We start from the raw sequence: 21,375 nt of genomic DNA, 5'->3' as shown, positions 1-21,375 counted from the left end.
AATATACAAATAGAAAGGGGGGTGAGGGAGTATTGAGATACCCTGTACTATCCGCTCAGTTATTCTGTAAATCTAAAAATGCTTTAAAAAAATTAAGACTGGCCGGATGCAGTGGCTCACACCTGTAATCCTAGCACTTTGGGAGGCTGAAGCAGGCGAAATGCTTGAGCTCTGGAGTTCGAGACCGGCCTTGGCAATACAGCGAAACCCCATCTCTGCAAAAATACAAAAATGAGCCAGGCGTTGTAGTGCACACCTGTGGCCTCAGCTACTCAGGAGGAGGGGGCAGGAAGATGGTTTGAGCCCTGGAGGTCCAGGCTGTGGCGACCTGAGATCATGCCACTGCACTCCAGCCTGGGTGACAGAGTGAGACCTGTCTCAAAAATAACTGATTTTTTTTTTTTTAAGAGCACGAACATGAGGTCAGTTTTCTTGATTGGCTTATAAACTACCTCTTAAACTAATTCCAAAGAAGTGCAGTCCTGTTGTCTTTAACAAAGAAGGTGGCACTGAAACGTGTGAATGGGGCCGACCGGGGGAATGAGTTTGAACTAGGATCTCTAGCTAAACGTGCGGCACATGTCTTTTTAAACTTAATCTCATGCATTTATATTCCTCCTTTTATACAACACTAACATGTTTCGGGCTCCAAGTTCTCCGGCTTAATTCACTACGTTTTAATTAACATATCCAGGAAGGAATTTACCACACCTCCTACTCCTCTAAGTCAAGTAAAGTCAGTCCCAGAAAGGCTCTAGGAAGTTCTATTAAAAAAAAAAAAAAAAGGTTGGCAATTTTTTTTTTTTTTTTTGCTTAAAAACTGCAGTCCCAATTCCCAAGTTCTATAGACAATCTTAAACCCAGAACTTCAAGTGTCTGTCTGTACATTAACATACTCCACCATACTATACCCGATTCCTGCCTAAAGAAGGGAGCTCAGCCTTTCACATACCCTGTCCAGAGACCCCTCTCCACTGTAACAAGAGACTCACACTGCATTTGTGAGATCTGCACATATAAAATGTCTACCACATATAAAAACCTTCCTATGTGGAGCTGGCCTAAGAAATCACCGTCAGTGGCAGCAACTGAGTTTTTTAGATCAAACTCCTGGAAAACTACACATGTGATAACAAGCATCACAAATACATAAATATTTAACAGATGCCATTTGATAATATTCATGACAATAATAAGTAACAGCATGTGTTGCATGCTGTAATTTAGCCTCATACAAACACTGTGATATGGGTGGTAAAGATGTCATCACCATTTTATAGATGAGGAAAACAGAGGCTTACGAATTGAAGTCAAGACACAGAACTCATTCAAATCCATGACTAGTGACTCTGTTCCTCGGGATCCTTCAAGTCCTGGCTCCAAGCCAGCTGTGTTTCTACTCTCTCCAGACAGAAAGACAGGACCTCTCTCTTTTAAGAATTTTCCACAGTCCTCCTGTTTTTCTCCTTCTCTGCAGACCACATATCTCTTCATGCCTCCAATCTCCTGAGCAGAATTATATAAACCAACTCGAGCCTAGGACCTGGCTCACTGACTCAGGTCCCACTGTGTTAACAAAGTGCCTTGCATGCAGTGGAAGCTCCTCACCCCCAAAAGCCCCACAACCACATAACTGATCCCGTGCTGCAAAACTGATCCATGAGCAAAAGCCAAGAGACAGAAACAGACCTCGTTCCAGTGCTTCAAAACTTATGGGAAATTCAAGGTGACTTATTTTCCTTGACCTTAAAATAATGTCGAAGTTTTACAACATGGCTGATAATCATAAATGGAAAAGGGAGTTTTCTTTTCCCCTGGGGCCCTCAGCCAGCCCTCCAATTTAGGGTTAAGATTGTTCAGAAAATGTACCACAATACTTGATTTTTGACCAGATTCCAGAAAAAGTAGGGGAGAAAAATGAGTTTTACCATCCGTACAGCTTGGGCTGCTTTCACAGGCACTGCACTCTTGCAAAATAAGGTCTAAAATTGACTTCTGCATATTTCTCTTTGCCAAGTTGACCATTTTGTTATTAGAACCTTTGATTCTCAGAACCTAAATCAAATGGAAAGTCAAATATTTTTAAAAGATCAAATTATTTAAAAACTTCAGCTCTGCCTCAGTACAAAATATAAAGCTCCTGGCTTTTACACAGATAGTGACTAATTCAGGGTGTTAACTTCTTGTACCTGAAAGAAAATGGAAGGCTTCCAAAGTACGGGGATATCACAGAAGCTGCTGAACTGAATGGTACTTCTATGTGTTCACAGTTTTACCATGCTCAACGGTGGAAAATGAAAACTGTTTGAAGTTGCTAAAATTCAATGCGTGCTTTGTTTTTAACCAGAATAACCAAAACTGAATATAGTTCCCCAAGATTTTTAATGTCCTGCTTATTGTATTTTTCCTTCTGCGGCCAATTAGAAATTGATACTTTAAAAAAATAAAATGTTTAACTCTAGCATCAGTAACATATGTGCTTTGAATTTTTATCAGGAATGGAAAATGGGATGTGTTGAGCTATCCACATCTTCCTTCTCTTTTCTTTTTTCTTTTTTTTTTTTTTTTTTTTTCAAACAGAGTCTCACTTTGTCGCCCAGGCTGGAGTGCAGTGGCACAATCTCAGCTCACTGCAAGCTCCGCCTCCCAGGTTCATGTCATTCTCCTGCCTCAGCCTCCTGAGTGGCTGGGATTTACAGGCACCTGCCACAACACCCAGCTAATTTTTTGTATTTTTAATAGAGATGGGGTTTTACCATGTTAGCCAGGATGGTCTCGATCTCCTGACCTTGTGATCCACCCACCTCGGCCTCCCAAAGTGCTGGGATTACAGGCACATCTTCCTTCTCTTGCATATATTATAGCCTCAAACACCATAGAAATAATGAGAAATGTCTTCAAATTTCACACCTAATAAATAGTTCCTCTGTCTTGGTCAGAAAAGCAATGGCAGAATACCAGAGGGTACTTGGGAGCATGTGTGTGCACACGCTCATGCGTGCACATCTGTGGGGTGGCTGCGGGTGGGAGTGAGGGAAAGCGACAGAGTTGGGATGCAGCTAAGACTCCTGAGGTGTCCCCTAGGATGGAAATCCTCCACCTGCCCTCTAATCTGCCACCGTGTTGTGTGTTCTGGGAAGCTGACCCATTTGACAACAGGCTGTCTTGCCCACTGGCTCCCATTTTGGTTCAGCCAATGGGGGGCTCCTACGGGAGACAAGAAGAAAAGAGGAGAATGGCTCCTTTCCCGCCAGGTTCCCTGGGTCCTGTCAGGTGGCCCTCTATATAGGGTCCCCTGGAAACTGCTTCCTCCCTCGCCTCTCAGACCTAGGAGTGGGAGGAGCTTGGCTATTACTATCCCCAGGATGCAGCCACTTCTTTGTGGCTCCTATATACCCTGTCCCCAATTTTTTTTTATGGCAACATTTTTAATATATGGTTTCCTTTTGGGGGTGTGTGTGTGTGTGTGTGTGTGGTGTGTGTGGTGTGTGTGTGTGTCTGAGACAGGGTCTCACTCTATCACCAAAGCTGGAGTGCAACGGCCCCATCTCGGCTCACTGGAGCCTTGACTTCCCGAGCTTAGCAATCCCTGACCTCAGCCTCCTAAGTAGTGGAACTACAGGGCACACCACCAGGCTTGGCTAATTTTGTTTATTTTTTGTACAGATGGGGGTCTTATCAAGTTGCCCAGACTGGTCTCAAACTCCTGGGCTGAAGCAATCCTCCTGCCTTGGCCTCCCAAAGTACTAGGATTACAAGTGTGAGCCACCACACCTGCTTGTTTTTAATATATGTTAATCAACAAGTACAATGACACTTGAGGACAGTACAAGTATCTTCACTGTTCTGACTGGGGTCTGTACAATAGTTTTCCTCCACATTAGAAGCTGACTCAATTTTTCTGAAAATAATTAAGTTCTTATATAATTTAATGAAACAATTTGGTCTCCCTATCTTCTTCCCCTCTGTTCTTCAATCCATTCTAAACAACACTAGCAGATTAATTATCCTGAAGCACCCAGGTAGGAGTGGCATTTCCCTCCACACTAGAGTCCACTATCTTCCCATTACCTACCATATGCCACCTGTTTTCTTATGGGATCTGGACTGATATGGATACCTGAAGCTTTGAACACTCCCCTAAGAAAATACTGGCCTGTAATTACTATTGTTTTGATCCTACTTTTATGACACTGTTAAAGCTAACTGTTGTGGCTGGTGAACTGAAAGGGTTTTTGTTTCTTTTAATCCACAAAATGCCATTATCTGCAATAAACCACAAGGTAGAGGATATATCTTGTAATTTCAGCAATTTTTTAAAAATTACCGGATCAAGTCAGTTCTTTGCTCAAAGCCTTCTTGTCTCTTCCAGAATTAGAAATGTTTTAAGTCCTTATTCTGCCCTGCCATGCCATGCCCTCCGTATCCTGTGCCTCGCCCCACCCATATTTTTCTGTCTTCACCTCTGCCCTGGCCTCCAGTACAGCATTCCCATTCTTCAAACATGCCACACTGGCTCCACCTGGGGGCCTATGCCCCTGCAGTTCCCTCCACCTGGAATGCCACCTCCTGAGTCTTCACGTCACGAATTCCTGCTCATCTGATTCTTGCGGCCAAAAGCCTTGGCCCAGCACCACATCTCCAGCAGCCCTCTCTTGCCTCAGCTCTCTCTCTCTCTTTCTCCCTCCCTTTGTCTTTTATTCCTTGTGCTTCTTCCCCCAGTTTATATTTGTTTGCTTATGATCCATCTCTTTCCGTGAGAAGGTAGGGTCCCCAAGGAAGGACTTTGTTAGGATCACTATTCATTGCTACTGCCTGGAACAGTGGCAAGCAGACAGCCGGCACTCACTAAATATTTATTGAATAAACAAATTATTCAGCCGGTTAGAGAGGGAAAAAAAAGAATAGTTGGTCCACTTTCTTAATGGTTGCGGCTCAATTTCCAGTGACCAAGGAGATGCTCAGTGGTTATCTTTTGCAGATTACATTGAAGGGATTCTGTTTCCATTAAAAGATGGGTTTATGGAATAACCTGCCATCCAACATGAGGATATTCCACCCTGCATATCAAAACCAGCACACTGCACAGTAAACAATCAAAAATATGATCAAATGTAAATTCAGGGGCTGAGTGTGGTGGCTCATGCCTGTAATCCCAGCACTTTGGGAGGCCAAGGTGGGTGGATCACTTGAGATCAGGAGTTTGTGACCAGCCTGGTCAACATGGTGAAACCCCATCTCTACTGAAAATACAAAACTTAGGTGGGTGTGGTGGTGTGTGCCTGCAGTACCAGCTATTCAGGAGGCTGAGGCAGGAGAATTGCTTGAAGTCAGAAGGCAGAGGTTGCAGTGAGCTGAGATGGTGCCACTGCACTCCAGCCTGGGCGACAGCAAGACTCTGTCTCACAAAAAAAAAAAAAAAAGTAAATTTAAACGATTGCTTAAACTAGCAGGGAAGAGCAGAGATATCTGTAAAGGACCAGAGAGTAAATAACTGAACACTGTGTGGACTAGAGTCTCTGTGACAATACTCAACTCTGCTGCTGTACCATGAAAGTTGCTTTTCATGGCCATCCAGAAAGCTGTGCTGCCTCAGCAGGAAGAAGCTGGCCCACGGAGCTTTGATACACAGTGTGGAATATCCTCATACATGGATGAGCCAGCTGTGTTCCAATAAAACTTTATTACAAACACTGAAATACAAATTTCATATAATTTTCAGGTGTCACAAAATTCTTCCTCTTCTTTTGACTTTTCTTCAAGCATTTATTTTATTTTATTTTATTTATTTTTTGAGACAGAGTCTCGCTCTGTCACCCAGGCTGGAGTGCAGCGGCGTGATCTCGGCTCACTGCAAGCTCCGCCTCCCGCGTTCACCCCATTCTCCTGCCTCAGCCTCCAGAGTAGCTGGGACTACAGGTGCCCGCCACCACGCCCGGCTAACTTTTTGTATTTTTAGTAGAGACAGTGTTTCACCGTGTTAGCCAGGATGGTCTCAATCTCCCAACCTCGTGATCCTCCTGCCTCAGCCTCCCAAAGTGGTGGGATTACAGGCGTGAGCCACCGTGCCCGGCCTCTTCAAGCATTTAAAAATGTAAAAACCATTCTAGGCTCATGGGCCATATAAAAAAACAGAGGTGGAAAGATGGATTTGGCCAAGCTGCAGTTTGCTGATCTCTGGTTTAAATCATTTCTCAAGCTGGCTATTTTTGTCTTGATAAAATACATTCTACCCCATGAATCTGTTGGATATTCTACAGCTAATTAAACATGGAATAAATCCATTTGTTATAATTGGCTGGAAAAATAGTTTATTTGGGTAAACAAACATCACTAGTTCACTCTTCTAAGACTATCTTTCCACCCAGATTTTGGTCATCTTCTCAAACAAGCTCTGTTAGCATCTCTTTCCTCACCTAAGTACCTTCAATCTGCCATCCTAGCGAAGAAATTCCATGGTACTCTTTCTTCCTTTTCAGAAATGGGAATTACAATGAAACTTTGGGATAGGGAGAAAAGGGTGGCTTCCCAGGTTTTGGGGCAAGGCAAATTCCAGGATAATGTTTTATGACTAAGGGTACAAAGTGTTGCCTACACTTTCCTTTCAAGTACTTTCAAACACACCCTGTTGTGTGGGCCCTGGAATGAGAACTATTTTGATTGCAGGTGCTGCTGGAATTCAGGGTCATCTGTCCCCACAAGCTATAAAATCTGCTGAAAAAGCCAGGTTGCATGATGGCATAGCCAAAAGCATGTTATTTCATAACTTAAAGCAGAAGATTTTAAATTTCACTCAATTATAATAGTCTCATTCTTCTTACATAATAGCAATATGTGAAGATACGGAATTTGAAGAAGCACGTTTCATGGTATTACTCAGAAGAGTTGGTCACACATAATGAAGAGGTGTGATTAACATCAAATACATCTATGTGGCCCTAGACACACAGTAGAGAATGAGAGTACTTCACTTTAGGTCTCCAAGTATTTTAAATATTCTGAGGTTGGGTGTCCCAGCAACCCAATCAAGAAGGAATTCAAGAAGACAGTTCTCAACATTTATGCCTCTCATTTTCTTCAAACCTAGGATACGTGGAACAAAACCAAAATTTACTATAACCTAATTAATCACAGACGCCACTTGCCCTACCCATTTTGAAAACAGATCTATTGGAATGTGAAATGAAAATTTTTTAAGTTCTTTGGAAGACCTCTAAGTGCTCTGCTGCTTGAAAAATTTCCAAGTAAATCAAATTCAAATAAATAGGCCAGAGGAAGTCAATGGCTTTCCAACTCCTACTGTAAGTAACACACACCCTACACATTTACTGTGAAAACGAGGGATTAAATTAAGCTTCACTTAAATTCCAAGCTGCTGGAGACACTCTCTTGAGAAAGCAGCCTTGGCTTGAAACCCTGGCATCTCATGCACATGGTCCAATTCACACCAAAGACAGCCGTCCACAAAGCTGTCCTGCCTCAGCAAGAATCTCATCTAGTCAGCTGAGCTTGGGACTGTCCATATAAATGAAATCTGAGGCCTCCAATCACAGAAGGTTGTAAGATGAGCGCGTCAGCTTCATCTCACACCTTTAATTGGAGTTTCGGAAGGAAATAAAAATGCTGACAAAGTATGCAGCTTCCAACAAAAATGATCAGAAAGGCCAAGCACAGTGGTTCACGCCCGTAATCCCAGCACTGTGGGAGGCAGAGACCGGGGGAATGCTTGAATCCAGGAGTTCAAGACCATCTTGGGCAATATAGTGAGATCCTGTCTCTACAAAGAATAAAAATAAAAATAATTAGCTGGGCATGGTGGTGCATGCCTGTGGTCCCAGCTACTTGGGAGGCTGAAGCAGGAGGATCACTTGAGACCAGGAAGACAAGGCTACAGTAAGCTGTGTTCACAATTCTGCACTCCAGTCTAGGTAACAGAGCAAGACCCTGTCAATAAATAAATAAATGAATAAACAAGAGAAGAAATGATGAGAAAAGAATGACTAAGGAACAACAGACAACAGCAGTTGCCTGGAGAGCCTCTGAGCATTCAAACAGAAACATCCATCTTGGGACACCCAGGGCACTACTTAGTCTCCCTCTTCCTAACTTCCAGGGAGACTGTGAGGCTGAAATAGCCTGGGCTTCCTGCTTGTAGTAGTTTGACAGGGCTGCCATAACAAAGTACCATGACTGGGTGGCTTAAACAATAGAAAGTTATTTTCTCACATTTCTGGAGGCTAGAAATCTGAAATCAAGGTGTCAGTAGCACTGGTTTCTTCTGAGGCCTCTCTCCTTGGCTTGTAGACAGCCATCTTCTCCCTATGTCTTCACAACATCCTCCCACTGAACACGTCTGTGCCTAATTTCTTCTTATAAGGCATCAGTCAGACTGCACTAGGACCCTCTTTAATAACTCCTAAATTTATCTTAACTACCTCTTTAAAGACTCTGTCTCCAAATACACTCACATTTCAACATATGAATTTTGGGGAGACACAATTCAGTCCATAACACTGTTGGAATCACTAACATGGCAAGGTTCTATTTCCGTTTATTCTTACCAGTGCCATGAGGCTAGACTCAATAAACTCAAAATTCAATTCTCACTAAAAATTAGCTACCTTTCTAATATAATGAAAAGATATTACATTCTACAATGTCCCAATGACACTCTGATTTTGGTTACAAAAAAAAAAGCAACATATCTTTTTCATGTCTTTATGAAGTACTTTATAAAGACACACACCAAATCCAACCATAATGAAAAGTCTTTTGGGGAAACCCAAAGATTTCTAAGCACCAGTTGCCAGTCCACATTTTATAAGCATTTGCACTATGACAATAATACAACACAAGGAAAAAAAAATAAAAGCATTCACTAGATATTCCACATTCACAGAAGGCAACTGCAAAAGAAATTTCATTCTCACTTATTTCACATGTGCCTTTTCATGTAGCCGTTCACTTCTTTGCATGAAAGGTCACCTACCGCTGTGTTAATCTAGACTACCTGCTTCCAACATCAAACTGGGTTCAACAAATAATAACACTATCGGAGATTAAGATTTCTACTCAAACCAGGTATGTGCTACAGAATGGGAGAAAATATCCACAAACCATGCATCTGACAAAGATCTAATATCCAGAATCTATAAGAAACTTAAACAATTCAATAAGCAAAAAAACAAATAACTCCATTAAAAAGTGGGCAAAAGGCTGGGCACAATGGCTCATCCCTGTAATCCCAGCAGTTTGGGAGGCTGAGGCGGGTGGATTACCTGAAGTCAGGAGTTTGAGATCAGCCTGGCCAAAAGGCCAGGTGCGATGGCTCATGCCTGTAATCCCAACTGTTTGGGAGGCTGAGGTGGGTGGATTACCTGAGGTCAGGAGTTAGAGACCAGTCTGGCCAACTTGATGCATCCCCATCTCTACCAAAAATATAATAATTAGCTGGGTGTGGTCGTGGGCACCTGTAATCCCAGCTACTTGGGAGGCTGAAGCATGAGAATTGCTTGAACCCAGGAGGCAGAGATTGCAGTAAGCCAAGACTGCACCACTGTACTCTGGCCTGGGCAACAGAGTGAGACTCCATCTCAGAAAAGAAAAAAAAAAAAAGTGAGCAAAAGACATGAGGAGACACTTCTCAAAACAAGACATATAAGTAGCCAACAAACATATGAAAAAATGTTCAACATCACTAATCATCAGAGAAATGCAATTCAAAACCACAATGATGTACTGTCTTATACCAGCCAGAATGGTTATTATTAAAACGTCAAAAAACAATAGATGCTGGTGAGGCTTTGGAGCAAAGGAACACTTCTACGCTAGTGATGGGAATGTAAATCAGTTCAGCCACTGTGGAAAGCAGTTTGGAGACTTCTCAAAGAACTTAGGACTACCATTCAACCCAGCAATCCCATCATTGGGTATATATCCAAAGCAAGTATGTGACCAGGAATATTATCAGTAAATGGTAACATTTTAAAATTTCTAAAAAATCTAACTGATCACCAAAGCCCTGTAAAAGAATATCTAAAATAATATCATTTTAATCACTTTAATCTCATTTTAAGTCTTCTAATAACTTATGACTCCAGTTTTGTCCTCTAAATTCAACTATGTTATTCATTAATTTCACAAACATTGGCTGAGATTATACTCTGTACCAAGCAGTGTTCTAGGGGCTGGATATACAGCAGTGAACAAACCAAACCCGTGCCCTCATGGAAGTGACATTCTGGTAAGATACACACATCACTTCCCCTACTGTCCTACAAACACATTTCCCCTTCCAACTTTCCTGGTTGGGGCACCTGTATCTCCAGCCTCCTGGCTTCCCAAATACAAAACTAACGAGCTATTATAATTTTTAATTTTCCTTCACATCCCTCCTGGGATCTCTGATTGGCATTTCCAGCCCCTTGCATCCTCTACCTGCCTTTCCTACTACAGACAACACTGTCACCATTTATCTACCCCTAAGCCCCAGTGACGAGCCAGAAGACTCTACTTCCTACTCCTTCCATTACACACTGTGTCTTTGAACAAATCCTGTTAATCCTAACCCAGAGTCCTTCCCCCGTCTCTCCTGGCCTCTCCATTCCCACCACCACAATCTTGGCCACTTTTCTTCTCACTTAACACCACAGCCTCTCTCTAGAAGATGAAACCCATAAAGTAGGAAGAGCAATCTACTCACCTTTGAATCCTGAGCACCCAGCACTGTTCTTGACACACAACAGGAGCTCAATAAATTTGGGAAGTCGAGACTCCTGTGCAGGGTATTCAAGTCCCCTCTCAACCGGCCCCACTTTCCATTTTCTTGCCTCGTCTTCAGTCACTCTCCACCACCAACACCCTCCTGACTACACAGATGGCACATTCCTGCCCCCACGTCTCCTCTCACACTGCTCCCTCTCCCTGAAACGTCATCACCTCTACCCTACCTGTGTGCCTTGGGCAGTCCAAATCAACAGTCTAGACCTGGCTTAAAAGGGAAGAATTACTTGCTTTTTTACTTGTGTTTGCACAGAAGTTTGGACACATTATATTAGATCAATAGGCTTTGTTCTCCTGCTGTTGTGCCCCACTGAACCATGTGCTCTGGGGCAGGGTTTTTGTCTTTGCTTTGTTTTTAATTCTCAGTGTCTGACATGTGGTATATCTTAAGTGCCTCTTGAAAGCCACTTATTCATTCCTTCAACAAATATTTATCAAGTACCCAGTCCCCACCAGACACTATTCTAGGTGACAGGGATGTATCAGTGAACAAAAACAAAAATCCCTGCCTTTTGGAATTTATATACATATATATATATTTCTATAAATTCCTCTTGGCATTTATATTCCAGTGAGAAGAGAGAGATAAAAACTTAAAACATAAGTAAAGTATGCAGGTATGTTAGAAGGGGCTAAGATCTACAGGGAAAAAAATTAAAAGGTTAAGAGGGATTTGGGGAGGAGTGACAGGAAGGTTTGCAATTTTTAAAACATCGATCAGGTTAAGTTTCACCGAGACAGTAACATTTAAGCAAAGAATTAAATGAGAAAAGACATTATCCAGGAAGATATCTGGGGAAGAGAATACAAGAAGAACCAGCCAATGCAACGGCCCTGAGGCAGAAATTCACCTACTGTGTTCAAAAGTTAGGGAGACTGTGATGGGGCCGGCATTCCAACATCAATCCTGCTGTAGCTGTACGATGAAAAGAAAGGAGAGAACTGAGGATGAGGAGGAAAATTTCTAGAATTTCACAGTTATCTAGGAATGAGGAGAAGGGTCTAGGCTGCAGCTTGGTCATTATCAATGAAAAGAAAGGAATATGGACATGTTTCCAAGGTCCATTCCACCAGAAAACCGTGCTGACTCAACCTTCAGCGTAGATCCTTTGCTGCCCCTTACCCAAGCCCCCAGTCATCTGGCCTGGATTATTCCAGTGACCTCCTTGCTGCCTGCCCTAATTCTATCCTTGCCCTCTACACTTACACTCTATTCTCAACAGAGGAATCCTGTTAAAACTCAAGTCACACCACAGCACTTCTGCTATCAAAACTTGCAATGACTCTTCTCTGCCCCCACAGTAAAACATGAAGTCCTTATGATTTTACTAGAGGGCCTCAGAGGGTGACCCCTTCCTTTCCTCTCTAATTCCATCTCATATTCTCCCCATAGCTAACTGTCCTCCAGCTCTGTGAGGAACTCTTCAGAGCACAGACCCGCTGTGAGGCCTTCTACTGAGGCCAGTCTCCTTGAGTGCCTACAGATGCCCCAAGACCACACCTTCCCTACTTCTGCTCCCCATCCGCACACACCTGTAAGTCCCAGCTCCTCGGGAGGCTGAGACAAGGGAATCACTTGAACCCGAGAGGTGGAGGTTCGACTGCTCCACACCATAAGGGCCCAATTAGACTGTACATCACCAAAGAACAAGCGCCATCCCTTATGCTTCTCAGGCCCCGATGTACTGACAGGGAACATCACAGCAAACCATGCAAGAGTACAATGTTTTGATTTTTTTAATGTGTTTCCAACACATTAAAAGTATGGGGCACTCACAAAGCTCTACATTTCTGCCTTCTCTTGATGTATCAGCAGATCATGAGACAATGGAGCCTCATTCCTGAGCAGCAGAAGCGGGAAGCTGAGTAATAGCTGTGCCCTTTTTCTCCACTCTATGCCCAAGTTCACTGGTTTACTCTCTGTTGGGTCCCTCTCTGTCTTGTCGGCATTTGAGTTTGCTATCCTTATATTAGGTATTGATTACCTTGAATTTTTAAATTATCAGATTCTTTTGGAAAGTGAGTATGTACTGAAGATAATATCAGTTTTTCCTCATTTATGATACCAACTGACAATGTGTTTTAGACTTTCTATATTATAAATAAATATAATCACTTACAAACACATAACATATACATACATATATATGTATTTTAGAAACTGTCCCCTTAATCTCCCTCATAGATTAAAATTTCTATACTATGGTTTACATACCTTGAAATATAGGGGGTTATGATTTCTGGCATGACGAAGTTTAAGGTCAGATATCAGTACAGAAGTTAAAAAGAGAAGAAGATACAGCAAAAAATTAGCATTACTGAGTTGGATGAGGTATTTAACAAACCATTTTAGGAAAATATGTTTCTAAAATTCTTATGAAATTAGAAAAATAACATTGTTTACTGATTTTTAAAAATAAAACTTCGGCCGGGCGCAGTGTATCACGTCAATAATCCCAGCACTTTGGGAGGCCAAGGAGGGTGCATCACCTGAGGTCAGGAGTTCAAGACCAGCCCGGGCAACATGGCGAAACCCTGTCTCTACCAAAAACACAAAAATTAGCCAGGCATGGTGGCACACACCTGTAGTCTCAGCTACTCGGGAGGTTGAGGCAGGAGAATCACTTGAACCCGGGAGATGGAGGTTGCAGTGAGTCGAGATTGCGCCACTGCACTGCAGCCTGGGCGACAGAGCAAGACTTGGTCTCAAAAATAAATAAATAAATAAATAAATAAACAAAATAAAATAAAATAAAACTTCAAGTATTCCATATTGAAATATGTCATCACAATGCCTTTCTTCTCCAGACTACCATCATCTACATTCTAAAGAAAAATTTCCATCTTTGTATCTGTTATTACATTTCAGCATTCAAACTAAGACCAAAGGAGGTAAATCACACCACAGAAAAATGAACACGACAGTTTCCAGCAGAGCCTATCAAGAGTTGAAGAGTTAAGCAGCTATTGCTACCAGAAGAGTTTAGAGGAGTCATCTCCTTTGACCTGTGACCTTTGTCTAAAGGTTTTAATTAAGAGAAAAGCAAAATCTGGACACAGAAGTCAAAAGATATTTAAAAAGTCACACTGGTTTTATCTGTGCATCAGTCATTACTTCAAGTCCAAACAGGCAGGCCTTTCTTAGGAAATAGCTTTCCTGATTAGCAATCAGATTCTGGAGGCTTCCATGGCCACCTCCAGCCATGCAGTCTGAAAAGCAAATACAATTCAGTCCAAAGCTCCTTTGAAAGCAAACAAACTAAGCATAAAGGTACACCTTCAAACACAATTCAGCAAGATTGAATTCATTGTCCTTCAAATTACATTTAGGAAATATCTTTTTCCTTTCTATTTTTCAACTCCATATTTTAATTAATAAGCTTTCCTGAGAACATTTGCTATCTATATGCTTTACCACTCTTCCCACAAAAATTGCTTACATCCTCTGAACTCCCAGAGGACAAGAAAAACTGACAAATGAACATTAGAACAAAAATTGCAATATTTTTAAAAAACATTTAGAAAGGTTTTATAAAATACATTAAAACTAAAGCAAAATGATACATAATCATACTGCTCAGCTATCCCCTGATTTTTTTTTTTAAAGGAAAGAAAAATAAATGAACACAGTTAGAAAATTCAAATAATACAGAAAAAGAAGAAAAAGAAAAGTTTTCCAGTTTATTAACAGTTGTACTGCACATCTTTTTTAGCGAAAAAAATGCATATACCAGCATATATACCTTTTTAAAAAAATCAGACAAAAGGAAATGGTAATCACATGATTCCACAAGATATTTTTTCATTTTTTATATATATGTATACGTGTGTGTGTCTGTGTGTGTGTATATATATATATATCTCTTATAAATCTTTCCAAAGGAGCACATATACAGAACTACTTCATTCTTTACAAACATGCTACAATATATCATGTAAAGACTTTGGCATAGTTTTAAGTGAACATATTTATGAAATTGCTGGTGATTTTAAGTTCTGAAATACATCACCAAATTGCTTTTGAATTGTGCCTATTTCAGAAGATAACTTAATCTCAAACAGAAGTCCCTTTCTTGCATGTGTTGAAGTATCACAACTGACCTGCTGTGCCTCAAACCGCATCTCAGAACTGCTAGACAATCAACCCCTAGCAGACCAAGTCAAGCTCTTCTAGACAACACAGACTTCGTGAATCAAACCAAAAATGTCTATACAAAGCTGGAGGTTGGCAATCATAGCTTTGGAAAGGGTTCTGTATAGCTTAGCCTTTCCGTTTGTTAGTTTCTGTACTTTGTGTCTAAGAGGCAGACACAGCGACAGGAAAAGGCAGAAAGGGATTAACATCTACTAGGTATTTAACTAAGAATACTACCAGGTGAGAATACTAGGAAAGAAAGAGATTGACCAGAGTCTTAAACCATCATAGAGGTAAACACGTTGGTCCCTCTCTCCCCACTGAAAAATTCTAGGCAGCTCCCAAACAAGGAGTACAGAATAAGGGGGAGGGGAAGCCAGGAATGTCCAAGGCTTATCTTCTTCCTTCCTTCTCTAAGCAGCTGCTTAGGAGTATCTGATTCCCCCAGCCACCAAAATACCTCTCAGTAATTCACAGCAAGTTCATGGAGTAGATGGCTGGGCCACATACCTAGCTATAAAACCTAGGACACACTTTCCTTTTTTCTTTTTTTTTAGAGACAGTGTTGCTCTGTCACCCAGGTTGGAATACAGTGGCTCCATCACTGCTCACTATAACCTTGACCTCCTGGGCTCAAGTGGTCCTCCCACCTCAGCCTCTTGAGTAGCTAGGTTTATAGGTGTGTGCCACCATGCCTGGCTAATTTTTTTTTAAGTTAATTTATTTTTTGTAGAGATAGGTTCTACTATGCTGTCCAGGCTGGTCTAGAACTCCTGCCTCAGCCCCTCAAAGGGCTGGGATTACAGGTGTGAGCCATGGTGTACAGCCAGGACAAACTTTTTAGGGCCGGGCACAGTGGCTCATGCCTGTAATCCCAGCACTTTGGGAGGCCAAGGCAGAAGGATCACAAGGTCAGGAGATTGAGACCATCCTGGCTAACACGGTGAAATCCCATCTCTACTAAAAATACAAAAAAAAATTAGCCAGGCATGGTGGGTGCCTGTAGTCCAACCCCTCCCGCCTCCAAAAAAAAGAAAGAGAGTGAGAAAGAGAAAAAGAAAGAAAGAAGAAAGAAAGAAAGAAAGAAAGAAAGAAAGAAAGAAAGAAAGAAAGGAAGGAAGGAAGGAAGGAAGGAAGGAAGGAAGGAAGGAAGGAAGGGAAAATATATAAAGAGAGATACATATAGAGTTTGCTCTGGGTAAACCACTTCATAGGCAGTGCTTTGATTTATACAAGTGTATCATGGAGTTTCAGAACATCTGGATTCAAATTTAAATTAGTGGATATAAGACTTGAACAAAAATCATTTGATCTCTCCAATCCTGAGCTTCTCTAAAACTGGGTAACACTGTCTCTCTGAAAGAACTGTTGTGAGGATCAAATGAAGTCTGCCCCTGACTTGACCCACTCCCATAAGATAATGAGAAAGTGCTTAGTACTTGGCAAACTGCACATGCAACCTCTCCCCAGAAGGGCTTGCATTATGGCTGTTACCCTCAATAATACTTCATTCCATTCCCTCCAGCAAACTACCACAGCTGCCTTCCTTACAGGATACTGCTAACAAGTTCACTTGGAATTTAACTGATTCGCACTGAAGTAACACAAATTCAACATTCCTTATCACTCATATGTTAATGACTGCTCAAGACCAGTGGTCATTTTCAATCCTATTTTAGATCTAAAGTCCTGGTTGGAACTCCAGACTTCTTATTTCTAAGAGAATTCATTCCTCAAGTCACTAATTACTATCTTACTTTCCATAGGCTCTGTGACATTTTAACTAGACACCAGAAAAAAAGCCACAGCAGTAACAAACTCTCTATATCCTTGAGCCCTCAAAAAAAAAAGAAAAAAAAAATCACCCTTATAAACCCAAGCACAGCATGGTTACTATGATTCTAAAACCTGTCCTCAAAGGGCCTCAGATGCATAATGATTACATTCAAAACTACGTTCTTTCATCCTTAAAGACAGTACACTAGCAAACTGCACAGAAAGACTTTTTAATGCAAGCCAGACCAATGTTGATATTTGTCTTTTATAAATTATTACATGCTTTTTCATAGACACTATCCAAACCAGTAGACTATTTTTGTTTATGAATGAAGCCAAGGAGCAATGATCAATGCTTATTTGAGTAGATAATAATCAATTTGGAAATTTCAGAAATTTTGAATAGTTATTGTGTTGTGCGTATAGATCTTATTTGGACAATATAATCAAATTAAATATTTTATGCATCACATCAGTATGCAACTGAGAAAGTACTGTTGGTTCTTGTATCAGTAATTACATTAAAATAAATGACTATGTCACTCACACATAGTATCTTTGAAAGCTTTTAAAGGAAACTTATACTTCACAGATTATTCAACATAGAAAAAGACAAGTAAAATATCAAAAGATATATTATTCCAAACTCTGTTAATGTATTTATCATAAACATCCTCATTATAGACGTATACAAAATTATGGCTGTACTAAAAGAAGCAAGTTCCAGGCACTCTTTTCTTTTCGAGACGGGATCTGGGTCTTGCTATGTTGCCCATGCTGGTCTCAAGCTCCTGAGCTCAAGCAATTCTCTTGCCTCAGTCTCCTGAAAAGCTGGGACTACAGATATGTGCCACCACACCCAGTCCCCTGACACTCTCTTCATTCTGGTGTTGACTCAGTGAATGTGACTAGGTTGATCTGATTTTGCTTCATCTGGAAGCAAATGATCATAAATAGGCCAGAGTCTTCACGAATGTAATTGTACAACTCAAACTTCAGTGGTTCAATCATTTCGAATCCCAACTTCAGTTGGCAAAAAGGCTCTATTCAAAGTAAACAATGGTTAAGAGGTTGCCCTAATCCAGCCATTCGTTGATTCAGCTCCCAAAAGAAAACAAGAAGAAGAAGACCATATCCTTCCAGAACATTATACTACACTCCTCACGGAGTCATTCTGTGAATAGGTCACAAAGATGTTTAAAGGGGCAACAGAGAGAAAGAAAAGATTTAAAGAAGTGACTGGGTTAAAAGTTTCATAACACCTATAACTCTAGGTCCAGGGACCTAGAGTTATAAATGAAAGCTTACTTATGGCTTTGACTTTAAATGAATAATAAAAAAGATAATTCCATGTTGCTCTATGGATATGTTTTTAGGAGGTGATATTATCAGTCAAAGGACTTCCCAGGAAAGTAAAAGGGCCAGGTAAAACACATGTCAGTCGCCATTAAGCTGGTCTACGCAGGTTGAAATGAGAAGATTACGAAGAAAGCAGGAAGCAGATAAGCCATCCTGAGAACTGAGCCCTCCAGGAACCAGGACGCATGGCTTGACCTACTAATGGCACTGCAGAAAACAGGTTCCAAATCTACTAGCGTGACTGTAATCTCCAAACAAAGCCCAGCAGCAATAGTCAGCTCAGCTATGTGCCAGATAAGGGAAATGTCTCTGCATTTCACCAAGACTTACATTTAGATTTTTCACATTAAAAATAAGTCATGTCCCAAACAAAATTATGATTTTATTAGAAAACAAGAGAAAATGATCAACTAGATTCCAAACGTCACAATAAAGCACTGACTTTTTAAAAATTTCCTTTTCAATGTTTATGCATTCATAACACAGTTGTAACTAAATATATATAAATTTGCAATCTTCACATTCCTAATATAATTATTTTAATGTCTTCACAGTTAGCTATTAAGAATCATTCTAATACAAAGATAAAAACAGAATAGGTAAATATAAAAATACAGCTAGCATTTTATACTATGACAAATGTCCAATTTTCATAAAACATATAGAACTACACTATGTTACCAAAACATGCAAGACATTTTAATTCATAGGTTTTCTATTTAGTAAAATAGTTTTGTGATATGAGACCAATTCATGTCACCATTAATGAAAATACTTGAAATAATATGCCAGCCTTGTAAATCCTTCATTCAGTAGTTATTGGCAATGATTAAGACAGAGGTAATGAAAAACTTAATCTGTTTTTTTCAAATGCAGAACAGGCATAAAAATGATTACCACCTTTATGAAAAACTAAGCACTGCTTAAAGTCATATATATAGTAATCTGGAAAATGCATCTTGATTGATTCCACATTGTCATCTACCATATCAGATTTCCATAATTACCCTAAAGAGAAAACACCAAATACTAGTACTCTAACAGAGTGACTCATAAAGAACAGAGAGGAAAAGTAGCAAAGGTACAACAGTGTTTTTTAATGGAGACATTGCATCTTAAGTCCAATTCTTGAATTAACTTTTTTCATAGAAAAACTGCATTGCAAAAACCTAAATACAGTGTGGTACTATCATAAGGACAGATAGTAAACCAAAGGCACAGAATTGAGAGTACAGTCAATTGATTTTCTACAAAAAAAATCAAGTCACTGGTTGGTTTTTTCTGCAAATGGTGCTAAGACCTATATGCAAAAAATAAAAATAAAAAAATCAACAAAATAAAATAAACATAGACCCAAACCTCACACCATATATAAAAACTGACCCCAAATGAATTAAAGACCAAAATGTAAAGCAACAAAATTTTAGAAAGAGCCTGGGTGTGCTGAGGCGGGTGGATCATGAGGCCAGGAGATCAAGACCGTCATGGCTAACACGGTAAAACCCCATCTCTACCAAAAATACAAAAAATTAGGCAGGTGGGTGGTGGGCACCTGTAGTCTCAGCTACTTGGGAGGCTGAGGCAGGAGTATTGTTTGAACCCGGCAGGCGGCAGTTGGAGCAAGCCGAGATGATGCCACTGCACTCCAGTCTGGTGACAGAGTGAGACTGCATCTCACAAAAAAAATAAAATTTAAAAAAAAACAAGTTTTAGAAAGAAACACAGAAACTTTTCATGAGCTTTGAATAGCCAAAGAGTTTTTAGAAACATCAAAATCATAAGCTTTGAAAGAAAAAACTAATAAACTGAATTTTGTTACAATTAAAAACTTCTGAGCACCAAATAACACCATTAAGAAAATAAGTTTATACACACACACAGTTTCCCATATTGATGCAATTTATCAATAACTAAAATTTACAGTATTTCATTGTTGGCATTGTTGGGGGGAAGACACCATTAAACAAGCCAGAGACTAGAAGAAAATATGTGCAAATCATATATCCAATAAAGGGCTTAAATCAGACTATATACAAAGAGAGACAACCCAATATAAAAATGGGCAAAGGATTTGAATAGTCATTTCTCCAAAGAAGATATAGGAGTGACTAAGAAGCTCAATGACTGAATGCCTAAGTCAACTGTGAGAAGATAAATTTCATAATTATCATCTTTTATCCTTATCAAAAAGCTACGTAACAGAATGATTTCACTAGGAACTCCAAAGCACGTAACTTTGTATTTCTCACATCATGGTCAAGTTTTCAAATCACTGGAAAAATAAATAATAATATCAAGATTGGACAAGAAATAAAACTATATCTGAAGATGACATAAGCTGGTATATAGAAAATACAAGGAAAGTCATACACATAAAAAACTATCAGTACTGATAAACAGGTTCAACATGGTTGCAGGAAACAAGATCATTATACAGAAACCAACTGCATTTCTATACACTAGCTACAGATACTTTGAAAATAATTACTTTCTTAATTTATAAAGGCATCAAAAAGAAAAAAATACTTAGGAATAAATTTAGCATGAAGTATTAGATTGTACCCTGAAAGCAATACAACACTGTTGAAATATATTAAAGAAGACTGAAAGAAATGGAAACACGTCCCATGTTCATGTATCAGAGCTGTTAATATTGATCTAGCAAGTCAACATAAGAGCTCTTAATATTGATCTAGAAAGTCAACATAATCCCTATCAAAAGGCTGGCTCAACATTCAAAAATCAGTATCATCCATCCTATGAATAAGTTGAAGAAGAAAATTATGACCATATCAATAGTTGCAGAAAAAGCACCTGACAAAATCCAATACTCTTTCATAATAAAAACTCTCTGCAACTAGAAATAGAGCGAAAATTTGTCAACTTGATAAAGAACATTTTAAAAAACCTAAAATTAACATCATACTTAATGGTGAGAAACTCAAATGAGTTAAAAACTTATCCACATATCCATATAAAAACCTGCAAATGAATGTTTCCAGCAGTATTATTCATAACTGCCAAAACTTGGAAGCAACCAAGATGTCCTTCAACAGGTAAATGGATAAACTGTGGAACAATGATATAATGGAATATTATTCAGTGCTTTAAAAGAAATGAACTATCAGTTCATGAAAAGACATGGAGGAAACTTAAATGCACACTGGTAAGTGACAAAGCCTATCTGAAAAGTCTAGCTATTGTATAATTCTAACAAAATGACACTGTGGAAAAAGTACAACTATGGGGCAAAAGATGAGTAGTGGCCAGGGGTTCAGGAAGAAGAAATGAACAGGTAGAACATGCAATTCTTTTAGGGCCGT

The 21,375-nt window shown here is 39.9% G+C and overlaps 1 protein-coding gene across 15 annotated transcripts in view; it reads right to left on the bottom strand.

The window, feature by feature from the left end:
* Positions 1-21,375, bottom strand: part of APBB2 (amyloid beta precursor protein binding family B member 2) — a 402,192-nt gene that overhangs the window by 305,442 nt on the left and 75,375 nt on the right. The window contains exon 1 of one of the 15 annotated variants that reach the window (XM_031664624.1): positions 10,703-11,251. The exons of the other annotated variants lie outside the window; for them this stretch is intronic. The gene's annotated coding sequence lies outside the window, so the exon portion shown is untranslated. Of the gene's footprint in view, positions 1-10,702; positions 11,252-21,375 lie in introns of those variants that run through there. 15 annotated transcript variants of the gene reach the window in all.

This window comes from Papio anubis, chromosome 3 (genome assembly GCF_008728515.1).
Source record: "Papio anubis isolate 15944 chromosome 3, Panubis1.0, whole genome shotgun sequence".
In the NCBI taxonomy this organism is placed as follows: Eukaryota; Metazoa; Chordata; class Mammalia; order Primates; family Cercopithecidae; genus Papio; species Papio anubis.
Note: the sequence above shows the minus strand (reverse complement) of the source record. Positions and strands in the feature narration are given on the sequence as shown.